This window comes from Quercus lobata, chromosome 4 (genome assembly GCF_001633185.2).
Source record: "Quercus lobata isolate SW786 chromosome 4, ValleyOak3.0 Primary Assembly, whole genome shotgun sequence".
Lineage (NCBI taxonomy): Eukaryota > Viridiplantae > Streptophyta > Magnoliopsida > Fagales > Fagaceae > Quercus > Quercus lobata.
Window position 1 is genome coordinate 84,763,900 of NC_044907.1, and position 18,715 is coordinate 84,782,614.

Here is an 18,715-nt window from a genome sequence, read left to right on the forward strand (position 1 = left end):
CTGTGTGTTTTTTTTTTTGGATGTAAATATATTACAGTTCTCTTTTTATTACATTTTGTATAATTTAAGTGTTTTAATGACTACCCTATAGAAATTTCCTATAACCCCCACCATCCAATAGCTTAGCTAAAGCCAAAATTATCTCTATTTTAAAGAGTAAACCATTAGAGCATTCACATCAGTTTTCTTAAAATTTTAGCTAAACCAATCCAAAAAACTTTACCCTTTTATTTATTTATTTTAACTATCTATTTTTTCAAACACATACATTAGCCTCAATACTATATAGGAATTAAATATGATTTCCTCCCTTTCACAATTTTAATCCCAAATTCTACCACAAACAACCATTGAGCACAACCATAACCTAGTAGATCTAGCCCACCCACAAATGCCAAAAGCCACAATTTCCATGAAGAACCCAAATCACAAAACCACTAAAATAAAAATAAAAATATCTAACCGCCACTAGAACAACCAGATTATACCACCATAACAATCCCAGAATAGCCAAATCACACCGCCACCAAACCAAATTACACCACCACCAATAATACCAAATCACTAGATCTGAGAGAGAGAGAGAGAGAGAGAGAGAGAGAGAGAGAGAGAGAGAGAGAGAGAGAGAGAGAGTCACACTACAATTGCACCACCATTGACCCACCACTACACCACCACCAGACTACATTGCACCACCTTCGATTCACTGTCTTGCCACCATACACAACACAGAGAAGAGAGAGAGAAGAGAGAGGAGGAGAGAGAGAGAGAGAGAGAGAGAGAGAGAGAGAGAGAGAGAGAGAGAGAGAGAGAGAGAGAGAGAGAGAATCTAAAATTGAATAAAAAATATTTATTTTTCATGTAGTGATTGATGGTTATTGCCTCATTACAAACAGCGAGAATATTATGCATCGTTAAACTTTTGTTAACTTAGCAAGATTGATGCACACTTATTTTGTTGTGTTTAGAAAATTTTTTGCTGAAATGTTAAATTTGTGAGGTTGATGTAAATGCTCTTAAAATACAACTCTAACCATCTCTCTAAAATGCAAAAGTTTCAGTCATGTATAGTCAATCTCTTACTTTGTAGGGTTAATGTTCTTTAAGAAAAGAAATTTTCAAGATAACAAATTACTGAAGTGAAAAAAAAAAAGTTTTTCTTTCCTCTCTTCTTACGAGAATGGAGAAAGATTATAAAAAATAATTAAGGAAGATTAAAATAAGAATAAAGAAATAAAGAAAAAATAATATTTAAATACAATAGAGAGAGTAGAGAGTCAATTGAAAAGTATTTTTGAGAGAAGTAGTTTGAGTGATAGCCCTAGCAAGATCTGTGTGGTACACGTGGTATTATCCATTGCTATCATGTGGCATGGGGTTGGTGATCCCACATTGAAGACCTTTTATTTTTTTTTATAGCAAAAAAAAAAAAAAAGAAAAGAAAAAAAGAGAGAAAATAAGAAAACAAATTGATGAAGTAACTTTTGCCCTGAAAATTAAATACATGCCCCTAACGCAAGTTGCTAGAAGTATCATTTATATTAATCCCATCCTCCACACCACAATTACAAATAATATCTTTTTCAGAGCTCAGAACATTTAATTTAACGCGGTGCTCTTTTGGAAGTAAAAAGAAACAGAGTTAATTTGGACCCGTTTGGTAACATTTTTTTAGTAATGTTGTTTAAGTGTTGTGGAAATATGTGTGGGTGATAAAGTATTGTGGAAATACATGTTGTGTTGTTTAAACAGCGTTACCAAATAGGTTCAAAAAAAAAAAAAAAAAAAAAAACAAACAAACAAACAGTGTTACTGGTCATCACATTTTTTTATTTTTATAAATTATTATTAGTAGTCGTGGCTTCGCACGTTGCGTGTGATAATGCTTTTAGGGTGGTCTCATTAAGGGTTTTATTTATTTATTTATTTTTTTTTAATTTTTGAAAATTGGACTAATTTAAAGAAGAATAACATATTTTATAATCATATTTTCATTTGATATAGGAAAAATCACAAATGTAATATATAATTTTTGTTGTATCAAAATGAAAACAATACAATTTTTCTCAAAAATTCAAAAGGTAAGTTAGTGAAAATATTCATTTTTTTTATTATTATAGAACTTACTTATAATATTTTGTATATCATTAAAAAGTATATAAAATTTAGAAATTATTCTTTTAGGTTTATAAAGAAAATTCTTAAACCCAATTTCTTCTATCCTACACACCAAAAACACAAAAAAAATATATCTAAAATATTAATAAAACTCAACAAAACTACAATTTAAAAAAAAAGATAAAGGGAAAAATAAAACTCACATCATAATCAAACTCCTTCCCAATATGTAAAACGTATCAAATGTGATGTAATCAAGCCAAATATCAAATGCACAATTAAATTTAAAATTTTTAATAAGGTTTTGAAGTTACAAAATAGAAATAGGTGGTTGATTCTAAGCAAAAGTGTTGGTTGTAGCTTTATATGTAATGATTTTAAAATTTCTTTTGCTAATAATATTAAAATAAATAAATAAAAATGTAAAAATAAATCAATAAACCAAGACTACAATTCCAATGGAGGAAAAAGTAACGAATTTTTTTTTGACAAAAAGAAGAAGTGTTGTGTAAATATCGTCATAATCTAATCTAATATGTGAATAATAAATAGATAAATACAAAATTTTGAATACAAAATTGAATTTTTTTTCTTAAAAATCTTTAAAAATACACCAATGAGATAAGGAAGATGAAGTGTAATATCAGATATTCGTAAACACTTAAAACAATTACTCTAGTATCTAGGAACATCATATAACAAAGAAATAATAATTCATTGCTAATTTGTTAAACAAAATATTTACAAACAGTGAATGGAAGGAAGAGATGAATAAGATGAAGAACCACAACGAGAGATCGAGTTCTTCGAACGGATAATTTTTTTTTTAGGTGCCATAGTCATAAACTTTTGAGGGAGAGGACAAAAACAAAAAAAAAAATCAACACAGCAGAAGAGATGCTTAAGAAGGATAAAGAAGAAATGAACAATGCAGGGGAATGTATAAGCATGTAACGTGTAAAGAAAATTGCATCATGGGCAAAAACCCAATCCAGACTACAACACTCACAATATAAAATCAATCACACAATCCTATATTGCATGAACATGGGAATAAAATGCTAGAGAATGCAATGCATGATCATATGATAAACATAAGATCAAAACCCAACCCAAATTTTTTCACAAAATCGCAAAAACCCAATTTTCCCAAGAAAAACCTGAAACCTAGGTCTACATGAATGAAAGATGAAGAAAAGAAGATTTTTAGAACACATACTAATGAATTGAAGCTTGGTTTTGGCCAAAAACTTAAAGGAATGAAGGATTTTGGTGAAAAGGCGAGGTTTGGATCGAGAGAGGAGAGAGAGATCAAAATGTTTGAGTGAGAAATTTACTGAGTCGAACCTCAACTATATATAGATTTGCGCAACTTGATAGATCAAGAATGTATCGAGAGGTATCGAGAACTAAGGCTCAATAGATCGAGAGGTATCAAGCAGGTATTGAAGGCAAAAATGCTTTGATAGATCGAGAATGTGTAGAGCAGAAAAAGAGTTCAAAAAGAAAAGCTCGATGTATCGAGATATCTGTTGAGTGGTATCGAGAAAACCCTGAAAAATCTGGATGGATCGAGAATGTATCGAGATGCTGTCAAGCAACCAGAGAGTTTGTGAAAAGAGGCTTGATAGATCGGGTATGTGTCGAGAAGTTGTCGAGAGAAACCCAAAAAATCTCGATAGAAATTGTATGTGTCGAGAAGTTGTCGAGAGAAACCCAAAAAATCTCGATAGAAATTGTATGTGTCGAGAGGTATTGAGAATGTGTCGAGTAAGCTAAAACAAAGTTTCTAAGGAGGAAAAACACATGATGAGATAGCAAGCAAGATAGATACCAACACAACTATCAAAGAAGCATTTTAAGCACTCAAACATATCAGCATTCTAGATGCGAAGAAATCCTAGATCCAACATACTAAACAAGTCTAACCAATTTTATTTTCAAAAACAAATTATGATAGTTTAGTAAGCTTATACTATTACATGTATCCCTTGTGATGGCCAAATCACATTATACCTGTACAATAATATCGAAAGGAGCAAAAAGTATGCATGTTTTATGTGCAAGTTTTGCAAGAAAGCACAAGTGTCTCATCATATGTAAGTAATGATACAAGAAAATCAATAACATCCATACATAATTATAACTGTTTGATGGGAACCATCACCTTTGAAGTACATCATATAACTCCTACATCTCCGGGAAACACGCTTGCAGCCATATGTAAAAGCATTTTGATTCTTTTTGCTTTTCATGTTCTTTGCATATTTTTCTTTTAAGCACATAAAGGCATATTATGCATGGGCATATAAGAGAAAGAAAAGAAATACCCAATTTTGTTAGCTAAACATCCTTTTCTTGCTGTGCAAGTGCTACACCTTACCGAGCATGGCTTTTAGGAAATGCACACGGATGTTTCATGAGTGACGAGTTTTAGTGGTGAGATGATTATCTATGCCTTTCTCTTAGAATTTTTTAGTCATTCTTGTCAAAAAGAATGATGCATATATGAATTATAAAAGAGTAACCATAATCATGCAGATCACATAATGAGTCACAAAGCTCACATTGCTCAGTTGTGCATGAAGATGCTCATCTAAGCTACAAGAGATACAAAGTTGAGAACTTTGTTTCCAAGGCTATGAAAGTACACAAGTACCAGTATACACAAACACACATTGTTTTGGAATTTTCAAAATTTTCTTTTTTTATTTTATTTTTTATTATAAAGAAAACAAACAATAAAAGCAACACCAAAAACTAGACAATGAAAATGCATGACAAGAGGAGAAGAGAAGAGAATCACTCCAAGTAGATAACACCAATTTTTTGGCGCAAGAATTCAAAGTGATAGCTATCCAGGGGTTTTGTGAAAAGATCATCCTTTTGATCAATAGTGTGAATAAACTCAAGAGTAAGAATACCATCTTCAACCAACTTACGAATGAAATGATGTCTAATTTTAATATGTTTGGTTCGAAAGTGTTGAATAGGATTTTTAGAAATTTTGATGATACTGGTATTGTCACAATATATGGTGAGATGTTTTTGACAAATATCGTAATCAAGAAGAAGTTTTTGCATCTAAAGGAGTTGAGTGTAGCAACTACCAGCAGCAATGTATTCTGCCTTAGTAGTGGAGTGAGATGAAATTTTGCTTTTTACTCATCCATGAGACAAGATTATTACCTAAGTAGAAACACCCTTCGGAGGTGCTCTTACGATCATCAGCATTACCATCCCAATCTGCGTCAGAGTATCCAACTAACACGTCATTAGTGTCCTTATCATACCTAATGATGCACAAAAATCAATAGGTTGAATGCTCTAGGTTGCGGTGATGGCTTGATGACTTGAAGAGAAAAGAAGATTGTCAAGGGTGATTGAGGTGAACTGGCCAAGGACCCTCTAACTGTTAAGTCAATTTTCTCTTTAGAACACAAGGACGGTGAATTAGTGAATAGTAAAAACCTACCTTGGTTGAATGAGACTTGATCCTTTTATAGAGAGTTAGGAGTGGGTCTACTTGTTCGGATCCAATAGCATCATGGGAGATGTGTGGAGTTAATGGAGAAAATGGAGCAGATTTCGGGGAATCCTCCCCACATTCTAGAATGACAGATCGTGGTCTGATTGCATAGAGTTTGTAGAAAAATCCTTTGAAATTTTTATTAAGTGTTACTTGGTCGTCTATGCCACTGTATGGCATGGATGACTAGGTTGCCTTGGATGATCATCATGTTTGTAGATGAACCCTATTCATATTCATGATACTTTTTGTTGGCCCCCCTCGTGAATTGTTTTGGATGTGGTTTGGTCATGGATGACTATCATGGACGAATTGGACTTTACTCAGCCCACCATCAATTGCCCCCTTGTCCTTGTGTCATCCATACCACTGTAAAAATTATGATTGTTACTATTATTATTTTACATGTGGCAATTTTCAAGTGGTTCATAGATTTTCCACATGGCATTTTTGATGTGGCTTGAGATTCATCGTCCTGGATGTAGACACGTGACTTGAACCTGGCAGTCTGCACGTCGCGTCATTTTATTCTTCAAAAAAGTTGCCACGTAGTGCTTCTTGGTTGGTTCACGTCGCTTCAGTGACCCTCTTGGTCTCCTATAAATTGCTCAATCCCTCTCTTACCCTCTCACTTTCTCATATTTTCTTTTCAGACATTCTAGTCTATGCTCGTCCTTCAAGCTTCATCTAGTAGTCTTCTTCCATCCTTAGTCCTCTTTGTCTAGCGTTAAGTATCCTCTTCCTCTCCGTCTATAGGTTTTCTTTTTAAGAATTCATTACAAATGGCTAAAAATATAGTGTCCTCGTCTAGCGATAAGGATGATAGGGAGATAGACGAGTATAATGACAAGAGTAATAGTAGTGAGGGTAGCAGTACTAGAGAGAGTAATTATGAGAGTAGCCATTTAGACGAGGTTTACTCGTCTGGTACACCTAGGGTTTCCTTAGAGGTTTTCCAAGAAGAAATGAGGAAAAGAGCAGCATCAGGGTCGTCTGCTGGCCCGTCTACTGCTCTTCCAGCACCCATTCCTCTTGTTCAGCCAACTGATGACGTTTTGGCTTGTTGTGCTTTGAACATTCCACCTTCTATAGACGCAAATAAACTTCACAAACTTAGGGATAAATACCAAATCCGAGACGACGTCCAGACTCATCTTCCAGCTGTTGGGGAATGGTGTTGTACTCCCAATTCTCCTGCTTTAGGTATATATGATGCTTGTATGTTAGGTGGTCTTAGGCTTCCTTTGAATGCCTTTTCCAATGAAATTGTAACTATGTTAGGCATTGCTCCCAACCAACTTAACCCTAATGGTTGGCAGATTATAATGGCATTGCAAGTGTTGTGGAGAAAAGTTTTTGAAGGGAATTTTCCTCTCTCTTTGGGCTATTTTATTTTGTAGAAATTAAGTTCTTGGTCTCAGATTTTTAAATCATTCTTTGAATTTTCTATATAAAACATTTTTGTAAAATATATTGCTCTCTAATTTTATAAAGAACATTTTGAGTTGCTTAATCAGAGTTGGGATTTATGTAGTCTGATTTAAATCTAACCCGCATATGTTAGAGGTTTGTGATGTTTGCTTCTTAGTGTCCATTTGTTATTTTCTTTGGAAAATAGAGGAGACACCTAGGCTACAGGGTTTAGTCTTTTTCAACAAGGACCAATTATAAGGCATCTAAATGAATTTGTGTTTCAAGTTGAAGACACCACAAAGTTTAAGACCAAAATGTGTTGAACGTTGTGAAACAAATTATGCCCTATAAGTTATACCTTGAACAAATTTTATCCTAGAGTAATAATGCCTTCAGCACTCTCTATGTGTGTCAAATTTGATATCCTTACACATTACTAGAGGCATAGGCACCAATCTAATGAGAATTTACTGATCACTAACATAGCTTTTGTTTAGCTAAAAAATAGTTTTCTTTTTTCTTAATATGTTTGTATTTGAATGCATTTCTACTTTGAAGTTTCTTCTTTGTATTTGCCTTTGAGAGGCACCGAGTAGAGTTGAATATTGCAATTGCTTTGGATTTAGTGATGGGATCAACTTGACATGTGATTACTTTTGTCCAACATTTAGCTGATCTATTCTAATATTATTTATTCACCTTTGTCTTTGGATATCAGAGCACATTGAAGATGCTACTCTTTACTTTGATGTTGCATCTACATAAAGTTTACAATTTGTTAGGGTATTTCATGTGTTTCTCATCACTCTCATTAATCTCTACATTTAATGCACTAGCTTTTTCCAAAGTCTGAAATAGGGTCTAGGTTTATGATTCCTTTTGATCCTTTGTCAACCCTCATTAAATGACCTTCTATTCATATTTTCTCCACCACTACAAAAAACCCCATCTCTTCTCCTTTCTTAAGTTCTAGTGAAGTAGAGTGATTTTGTCATATCTTGATCTTCCTGAGACTCAAGGTATTCAGTAAGACTCACTCTCCCTCTCCTAGTTCTTCTTTTTTGCTGCACCCATAGGATCTCTATCAAAAGTTTCCTCCTTCACCGTGTGAATCTTACATGCAGGTATAATTTCTTTTCCTAACTTGTTTTATTTATTTATTTATTTTTATATTATTATGATGAAATTAAGATTAGAGCATGCTAGTGTTTATTTAAATTATTTGAATATGTTTGAATGTTCTTAAATGTTCATATGCATTTTTCACATATTTTTGGTTGTTCATCACATGTTCATGCATAACACTAGCTTTGATCTTAAATCTACATCAAAAATATTAAAAAACATGTTTGTTTCATGATTCTCTCAAATCCTTGAATCTACGATATTACCATCCACAAACATTCACTAGACTTTATTTTTCAATTCAAATGCAATACTTAATAAATTGAATTAGGGTTTATCACATGAACAAACATTAAATTCAACATGCAAATTGATTGATAACATATTCGATGATATGATATGAATGTTGGTCACTATAGTCTAGAAGACTGGTTTCACCGGGTGAAATGGGTGCCTAACACCTTCCCATCTTGTAATATAACCTCCGAACTTAGATTAAGGGTTGATAGATCAATGCTTATCCATGTAATTTTCAATTTCTAGATTGTAACTAGGAAACAAAGTCATGTACTTTATCTTAGATTGTATTTAGGACTAAAGCCATGTAATTTCTTAAGATCAATGTAAATTCATTTGCAAATCAATAAAATGAGGAATTTTTCAATTTTGGTTTTCTTATTTATTCTAATAATTAAGTAAGTGGTGAATCCATTGTAAAACCTTTAATCTAAAGGGGAAAATATAATTAGTCGAACCTCCATTTTGAGAGGCAATAACACGACTCCACCCATTCACGTAAGTTTGGCCCAACACCAAAAAACGAGCAGGGGCGCGGTCTCTCATAGGTTGACTTGGTGGTGGCCATGTGTTGTCTGGTGGGAATAGAGGAAACTCAAATGCTGGCACTGGTGGTGGTGGAGTAAATAGGAAAATAGGGGTAAGGGTGGAGGCAAAGTGGGGGGTGGAAATGGTGGGAAGGGTGGGGGTGGTGGTGAGATGGTGGTGGTCATGGAATATTTGGATTTTGGAGGTGGAGGTGAAGATTGTCTGCACTAAAATAGCCACGAAGTTATGCTTTTTATAGTTTCTTTAGTAACCGTTGTGTGGTAGGTGGTCCCAGCTACGGTAAGAGAATATTTTTCCCAATCCAAAACTTCACCAATATACCATCCATACCAGTGGCGGGCTAGGATTTTAAGTCGGGGGAAGATTAAAAGACAAGATTAAAGGTAAAATTAATCTAAGAAATATTAATTGATACTAATAACAAAATCAAAGAACGAATATATGCCAAAGTCATTATCATACATAATCTAATATAAAATTTTACTTTAATTCATATTTTTTGTTCCTAATTTAATTTACCCAATTGCAAAATTTACTTTGATACGAGCTTGTTTAGAATTTTACTTGGACATATTACTATGAAGTTGTATATGTTACTCAATGCCATGAATGCTTTTAAAATGTTATATAGACATTTGAGTTTTTTATTTTATTTTATTTATTTATTTTAAGAATAGCAAAAACTCAGGTTGAGGTTGAAAATGATAACAAGGGAAAAAAAATTGAAATAAGAGACGGACTGGTGAGGTGCTATAGTTTGGTATCATTATATATTTTTTTTCCAGTCCTATTCGACAAAGTTGTGTGCAAAAACAATGTACTAGTAGGTGAGACCCATTATTTAATAAAAGTGCAGTTTCAGTGCTTTGTGAATGTAAAATTGTCTTCTCGTTGACAAGTTAGCTAATACAAATATAACCAGTAAAGATTAAAGAGTTGTTTCTATCAGGAATGGCAAATAACCTTTTACTATGTTTATTAAAAGTTTACTACTAATATATAGGGAATTTTTGAGAAGGTCGGGGGCAGCTGCCCCCCACCCTCCACCCCTGATCCATACCCTTTCTCTATAGGCTTCTCTGTCTTTTTGTAGACTCACTGTTTTTTTACGTACTAAAATGTAAATGTAAATATGGCATGCAATCGCACACATGACCCAACAGTATGTGTACGTAATTCTAGACTTCACAATCCTTTTTTACTTATTTATTTATTTATAAAGTAGTCTTTTTTTTTTTTTTTTATAGAAAATATATTTTTATTAAATGTGAATTTTACAAATCTACTATTATATTTTCTTCTTATATCTTTTATATATATGCTTGCAAAATTTCTAAAATATCAAAAATCAATACTTATATATTAAATCAAATGTTTAAATTTTTAAGATTTTGTAATATAAAATTATATATAAAAAATAAGTTTATAAATTGAATAGTAAATAACATCTAATTAGCAAAAATATTGACATTTATGTTAAAAACATAAATAATATGCAATTCAACGGTTAGATTTTCAAAATATATAAGTGTATTAATTTGTTTTAGTTGGATTTGTAATTTTAAACTATAACCAAGTTTGTGGTCAAAATTTGTCCTTGAATTTTGTTTTTTTGTTTTTGTTTTTGTGATAAATGCTAATCATTATACTTAATTTATAAATAATAAAATTATTTTCCCTCTCATATAATTGTATCTCAAGTCACGATTTTTCCTCCGCCAAATAACTAGCCAAGCCTAAGAAATTATGAATCTTCGTGACAGTCTTTGGTCTTTCCCAATTCACTATAGCTTCAATCTTCTTTGGATCAACAGAAATTCTAACCATTCTCAAAAAAAAAAAAAAAAAAAAGAAAAAAGAAAGAAAAACCAAAAAAAGAAAACAAAAATTCTAGCCCTTGATATTACATGCCCAAGAAAGAAATTTGTGCCAACTAAAATTCACACTTTTTTAGTTTGGCACAGAGTTGCTTATCCTTTAAAGTTTACAATACAGTTTGCAAATGCTTCTTATGATCTTCCTGACTCTTAGAGTATTTTAAAATCAAAATTTTATCAATAAATATCACTACAAACTAGTCTAAGTAAGTGTGCGTTTGTTTCCATTCCCTTGAGCCAAAACTCGTTTTTTGAAATTGAAAATTTAAAGCTGAAATATTCTGTTCATTAAATCCATAAAGGCAACCGGTACATTTGTCAACCCAAAGGGAAAAACTTAATGCATGATAAACCCAGTACTTTTTCGGTTTTTCCCCACTTTAATTTTTCTTAATGACTATTTTTATTGAAAGTTTGAAAAACCTGAAATGGGAATCAACAAGGAGGACTTCTCCATTTCCATTTTCCAATGGTTTTACAAAATTATATATTGACCTACAATGGTTGCGTACTTGCGTCTCTCTCTTCTCCCAATCATACGTCACATTACCACACGTCACATTGGGCAATAAAAACTGTGATTTGATCTATGCAATTAATGAGGAAGGACATTGAACAAAGAAAATGGAAAAAACAGAAGCAGTACTTTTAAGATAATTGCTTAGACCAATTAAGCAATTTTAGGGAACATAGAATTAATAAAGTTAAATTTTTTAATTTTATTTATCATTTCAGTACTATTTTTAATTATTTTATAAATTTGTATAAGTATTTTATTAGATGGTTATCATAATAAATCATTCTTAACAGGCACTATAACATTTTCCAATTATTAATAGACTTTCATATTTAACTTAAGGTATATATTACTAAACTATTTTAAGAAAAAATTTTATGAAAAAAAAAAATTTTTTTTGATATTTTTTCAATTTTTCATAAAAGATTTTCTAAAATGAATAATTAATTTGAGCCTTAATGGCATACATCAACTGAATTCTTATTAATAAATTATAAATCATGTTAATGCATGAATGATTAATATTTTAGAAAAGTCTTAATACTATTTATATGAGAAATATAAATAGTTATTAAAAAAAATATTACTTTTATTTTTTTTTCATAAAAAGTTTATAAAAATATATTTTAAACGAATTTTCTTAAAACTTCTATTAATTTTAAAAAAAATCATTAAAAAAATAATTATTTTTATTTTTACATAAAAAATTTTAAAAATAAATTTTAAATCTGATATATTAGTTAACTTTTCCTAAAAAGCAACTAAAAAATAAATAGAATAAGAATTCTTCTGGAGCAGAGACAGGAAATCTATACTAATGTCTCATTAGAAGCCTCTTTCCATAGTCCCCAAATTATAGACTGCCTACAATGTCCCACCATCCACTTCCTCACGCACGGCTATCCGGAGGCACAGCTAGTATTTTTTATTTGGCTGAGTTGAAGATAACAGTAGTGAATGCTGAACGAGAATTCCTAGATAGCAATCATTTTTTGTAGTGCAGCACAGGTGATAAAACACGTGGCTCAATTGACTACTGTTAATTGTTTATGGATTTGTTTCTGGCTCTCTTGTAGTTCCTATATTTTATGTATTTGTTTATGGCTCTTGTTAACGCATATTCTTAAAAATTTGTTAATAGGTGATTTTAAGGAAATATTAATACTATTTTTATAGAAATATAAAAAAAAAGTTATCAAAAAATTAGTTACATTTTTTTCCAATAAAATTTTTTTAAGAATAGTTTCTAAACTAATATGGCATCAATTAACTTTTACCTTTGTATATTATATTATATTATATTATAATAATATAATATTATTATATTTGTACTTTTTTAGACTCCTGTAAACTAGATTGTTTAACCTAATTAATTAACCAAGTGAATACTTAGATTTATTATTCAGATCTAGGTTAAAATAATGACAATCATATCATGTAAAGCAGCAGAAAAATAAATAATACAACAATATGATAACCCAAGAAAACCAAACCGGTAAAAAATCTGGGGAGGATTTAACCTAACTATTCTCAAAGTAAAAAAGATCTACTATGAAAGGATTGAAGTTTGTATAATAAAACTTAGACCAATAACATCCTATTGCTACATCGAGTAGTAAACTTACTACCACGACCATGTGACAGCTCCGAGTTCACGGACTACCTCTTTTCTTGGCCTTTGCAAAACACAAACACCCACGTTTGTGACTTTGAGATCCCACTCAAAGGTTTAGCAACACAAACTCTCCTGTTTGTGACTCCAAGACTACCCTTGAAGGTTTAGATCATCAACATCTTTGATGACTAGAGAATGCAGCAACTTCTACAATACCAGATCTTAAGATTCTTCAAGAAATAACACCAGTAGAAGACATGAAAGAGTTTTTTGGGTACAAAACCCTAGATACAAAAGAAGCACACTCTTCTCTCTTTGAAAAACCTTGTAAAAACGTGTTTATGGTTTCCTTTATATATTAGGAGTGTTTTATTTGAAACCCAATACGTTTAAGTAGAGTTTGGGCTGAGATAGAATTCTGCAGAATTGTATTTCGATCGGTCGAGCCTGTTTCTCGATCAGTCGAACTGGGCAGTTTCTGAACTTTTCTTTCTGCAGCTTGTATATTCTTGAATATTGACTTATATCAACTTGATCATTGTCTAATAATACTTATAAATTCTAAGATCTATATATAGACAAGTGCCAATTGTTCTAAATTTTTAGAACCTAACAATATCTTATTATGAGCACTATTAATTTGTCCTTTTAGAAAAATTATTAATAAATTAGTTTTAAAAAGTTTTTAATATCACTTTTTTCTAAATTATTTTCTAAATCAATTCTCTTATGGTGTTGTTTGGGAAATTAGATTTGGATTTGGATTTTAAATTAATAGATTTAAAATCAAGGGATTTCAAATCCATTGATTTTAGAAGTTATTTCAAATCCAAACATTTTATAGATTTAAAATCATTGCGGATTTGTCAAATCCAAATGTTTGACCATTTTTAAACTTTCCAAATAAGTTATTTGAATTTTAATCACTCAAATCCAAATCTAAATGCCCAAATTATGTCATCCAAACACACCATTTGGGTATTTGGTTCAAAATTCTATCATTATTAAGGGAAAAAAGCACTTTCTTTTATGTTTGGGAGTATGTTACAATTTTTCTCCTAAAATTTAAAATCAAACAATTTTATCCTTTTTGGAAATAAACAAATATTTTCATTTCATTACAACCTTTTGTCTATCTTTCCCACAATTTTACAAACGTTCTTTGGACAAAATTTAGCTACAAAATTGATTGTAACTTAAGGTTACAACCTTATTCAATAAAATAAATATTACTACGTATTTTGAAAATTTAACTGTTGAATTGCATATTCTTTACGCTGTTAATACACATATCAAATTTTGTGTCAATTAGATATTATTTACTATATGATCTATAAGTTTATTGTAAGGACACGATTTGTAACGACCCGTAATAGTGTTGGGTTCGCGCGTAAAAATGCTAAAACAATATGATTTGTAGAGCGTGGGTGTAAAGAACTAGGTTAACTTTTGTATAATAAAAAGATTCACTCTCACGTACATTGAAAGTCTAAAGTTGGCACAACGATCGTTTTCTTTGGTAATCAATACAGTTCTTTTTCTCTCTTTTTGCTCTTCTTCTTTTGTCTGTGTTTTTCTTTCTTTTCTTTTTTTTGTTCTGATCCCCCTTTTCTGCATGTTCTTCTTTCAGTTTATATACCCCCCTTTGTGTTCCATCCTCACCGCACACGTGTAGATTGGGTTCGGAGGATTTCTTTCTGTCCCATCTAGCACCTCCTGGAACTTCCTATGGGCAGCTGTAAGGCTGCTTCCTTACTGTTCATGTATCACCTTCACATTAATGCGGCTAGAGAGTTGGTTGAGAGGTCATTAATGCGGAGGCAGCTGTAGTTACAAATATTTGTTTGCCTTATCTCTTTCATCTTTGGTCAGTTATTCTATCTTTAGTGGTGACTTAGTTCTGAGGTCTGGTTGTAACAAGACCGCGTCCTAATCGTCCTCGGACGCATACTGCCGAGGAATATGACGTCCTCAGACGGATATAGAACTCTACCCTCGTGATATTGACTACCACTCCCTTCAGTAATTACCTTATGACTTGACTTGGCCTCCTCGAACGGATATGCATTCTCGGATGGGCCACAGGCCCAACAATCCTGAACTTAATGGGCCTATTGATCGAACGGCCCCCACAATAAAGATGCTTGGTGGTACACTACTCCCTTTGCTTCACAGCTTATAAGGCAGAAAGTGGGGGGGTTTTCTTTCAATGTGGGACGCCTAGGTTGCGAAGCATGCCAAGGTCGGCCAAGGACGTTGTTAAGCATGCCGAGGACGTTGCAAAGCATGCTGAGGACGGCCGAGGACGTTGCAAGCATGCCTAGGACGTTGCCAAGCATGCCTTAGGTACCCACACTTATATTTTATGCATAATTTTAAACTATAAGAAGAAATGTAATCAAATGGTAGGTTTGTCAAAATTCACCTCTAATAAAAAGATATTGCGTAAAGTTGTAGATTTAAGTTACAACTAATTTTGTAGCTAAACTTTGTCCACGCTTTTTTTCCAAACAAATAAGCTGACCCTTTCCAAACTTAGCTACCCCTGCTCTGAGCCGATTATTGCCCACCTTATATGTTTGTTTTTAGACCCCTTAAAACACAATCAAATTAACCTAGTTTTTTAGCCAAGTGATTACTTAGTCAAATTATCAGTTCTAGGTTAACACAAATATATCATATCAATGTAAAGTGCGGAAAATAAAGAACACAAACATATGATGACCCAAGAAACCAAACTAGTAAAAACCTGGAGATGATTTAACCTAGCTATCCTTAAGGTAAAACTGAATCCACTATGAAAGAATTGAAGTTTACACAATAGCGACTTAGACCACTAACATCCTATTACTACCTCGAGTAGGAAACTTACTACCACGACCCTATGATAGCTCCGAGTCCACGGACTACTTCTTTCTTGAATTCACAGCAAGCACAAGCACTCCCGCTTGTATATCTTTAAGCTCTTAATGCAATAACTGAATTGATCACCAAGTTCTTGACATAATCTTGAAACTTGGAAACCCTAAGGATGTGTGAAAGCAATCACCTCTTGATTCACACACACAGCATATGGAGCAACAAAGTCCTTAGAGAGCTTTTGGGTACAAAACCCTAGATCTACAAAAGAGACACAAGAGGCACTCTAATCTCTCTCTAAAAAACATATAAAAACGTTTTAGGGTTTCCTTTATATATAGGAGTATTTTACTTGAAACCAAATACGTTTAAGTAGAGTTTAGGCTGAATTGGAACTTTGTAGAAAATTAAATCTGCATGTGGTTCAATTGATTGAGTCTAATTTTCGATCGATCGAGCCTTGCAGATTTAGTCCAATAAATTCTGCAATCACTCGATTCCAATTTTACAATTAAACATACTTTGAGCAAGCTTAAACCTAGACTCAATGTTTTGATCAAGATTTGCCAACATAATACAAATTGAAGTTCTAATACATTAGTTCCTAAAGTCTTAGAACCTAACATTATACATAATGGTGAGGACTTTAATACATAATCTATTTTTCCGGAACAAACACAAAACCCTCCATGTAAGCTTAACTAACAAAACAAAGTTACCAAAATTTTTGAACCCCAATTTTCCTTCATTCATCGGTCCACAATGCTCAGACCTGGCTGTATGAGTATAAAAAAATTACCCGTGCCTTTCTTTGGTTTCCACCAAAAGCGTCAAACCAAAGAATCCTTATCAATATAAGCATCAAACTAAAGAATGTAACATCGTAGACTAACAAATACGTACGTTCAATGTAAATTATCTTGCATTCACGAAAAGCTTTTGCTTTTCCATGAGCTAATTTTACCTCTAGTTTTTTTTTTTTTTTTTTTTTTTTTTTTCACATACAAAAAATCCTAAGATTTTTCACTTGATAAAACAAAGGAACTCCCAAATTCCTGGCCTTTAAGGTAATTATCTTTAGGCCTAGCTAGTTGATTCTTTAATTTCTTGAGACACTAAGATTGAACTCCCCTAATTTGAAGCAAACAAACTAGATTTATCCAAGCTTATGGATTGATAATGCACAAAAATCGTTAGTAAGTTGAAAATTCGCACGCATGTTGAATGTAGTACCTAAAGGACAAAAAGGATGAAGAACTTATAGTCAAGCCAAAACCCTCCGAAAGTTAAGTTAATAATAGAAAAATCTCCAAAAATTCAAAAGTGTAAGAGTTAGGAAAATTCACGTACCATGGCGAAGGGGAGACTTGTACTAATAGAGTAATGTAAGGTTGACCAAAATCCCTTGAACATAGAATCTTTCCTTGTAGGGAAGATATCGGAGGAAATGAATATGTAGAATAATCGGTGTACAAGTTCTTTCTATATAGGGATGTATGTGTGGAGAACGCACAAATGACATATCGGCTAAGTGTGATCTATCATCGATATCGGATAACCAGACGAATACTTTCCTATCAACGGTGAATGTGAGTGGGGAGCATGACCGATGTTACATCGTAATCAACCCAAAAAGAACCTAGTATCTGAAAGGTACGTAAAAAGAGGCCGAAGGGCATTTGTATACGAAGGGTAAAAAGAGTTAGGCTGTGTTTGTTTTGGGTGAAAAGCATTTCCGGAAGTGTTTTTCCGTAAAATAGGCTGTTTGGTTCATCTGGAAAATTGGGTCAAACGGAAAATAATTTCCGTTGACCGTAAAATAAGTCCTCTAATTTTGGAAAATCATTTCCGTTTTTATTTTACCTTCAAATCACTTCCGGAACGACGCGTAAAGGGAGAAAGACAGAGAGAAAGAAGACGCGCAAGGGAGAAAGAGAGAGAAAGAACGACTCGATCGTCGTAGCACCGGGTCTGATCGTCGCAACGCCGCGCCGATCGCCATCTCGCCTTTGACTTCGCCCGTCGACTTCGCCGTTCGACTTCGCCCGTTGACTTCGCCGTTCGACTTCGCCGTTCGACTTCGCCGTTCGACTTCGCCCGTCGACTTCGCCGTTCGACTTTGCCCTTCGACTTCGCCTTCGCGCCGATCACGATCGCAGTCGTAGCACCGATTCGTCGTCCCCGATCGTGAACCCAGATTCGTCGTCCCCGATCGCGATCGTCGCATCCCAAAACCGATCGTCCTCGACCCCAAAACCGATCGTCCTCTCTCTCTTCCTTCTTCTCTCTGTGATCGGATTATGATTTATAATTTTCCTGGGTTTTATTTGGGTTTTTGAATTGAGGGATGAAATATTTGTTTGGTAGGTGTGAAAATGTGTTTTCTGTGTGATTTTGATTTTTGTTGTTGTTGTGGTGGTGTGGTGGTGGTGTTTTGGTGGTTGTGGTTTTTGATTGCCGGTGTTTCTTGCCGTGGGATGAATTGCCGTGTGAAATTTTGTAGAAAAATAGCATTTTCACCCATATAACCAAATACTAGAAAATATTTTTCACAACATTTTCTGAAATGCAACCAAACACGTAAAGTTATTTTCCTTTCCGGAAAATAACATTTTCAGAAAATAAGTATTTTCCGAAAAATCATTTACATGAAACAAACACAGCCTTAGAAACTTAGAATAATTCTCGTCCAAAATATTCCTTATCATGGATTGTCTAGACTAGCTGCAATTTTTGACTCCCCCAGTTTTGCCATCCAATTAAAACAAAATGACATCATCCCTATAAAATAGCTAGCTAATTTTTGAGAGGTGATA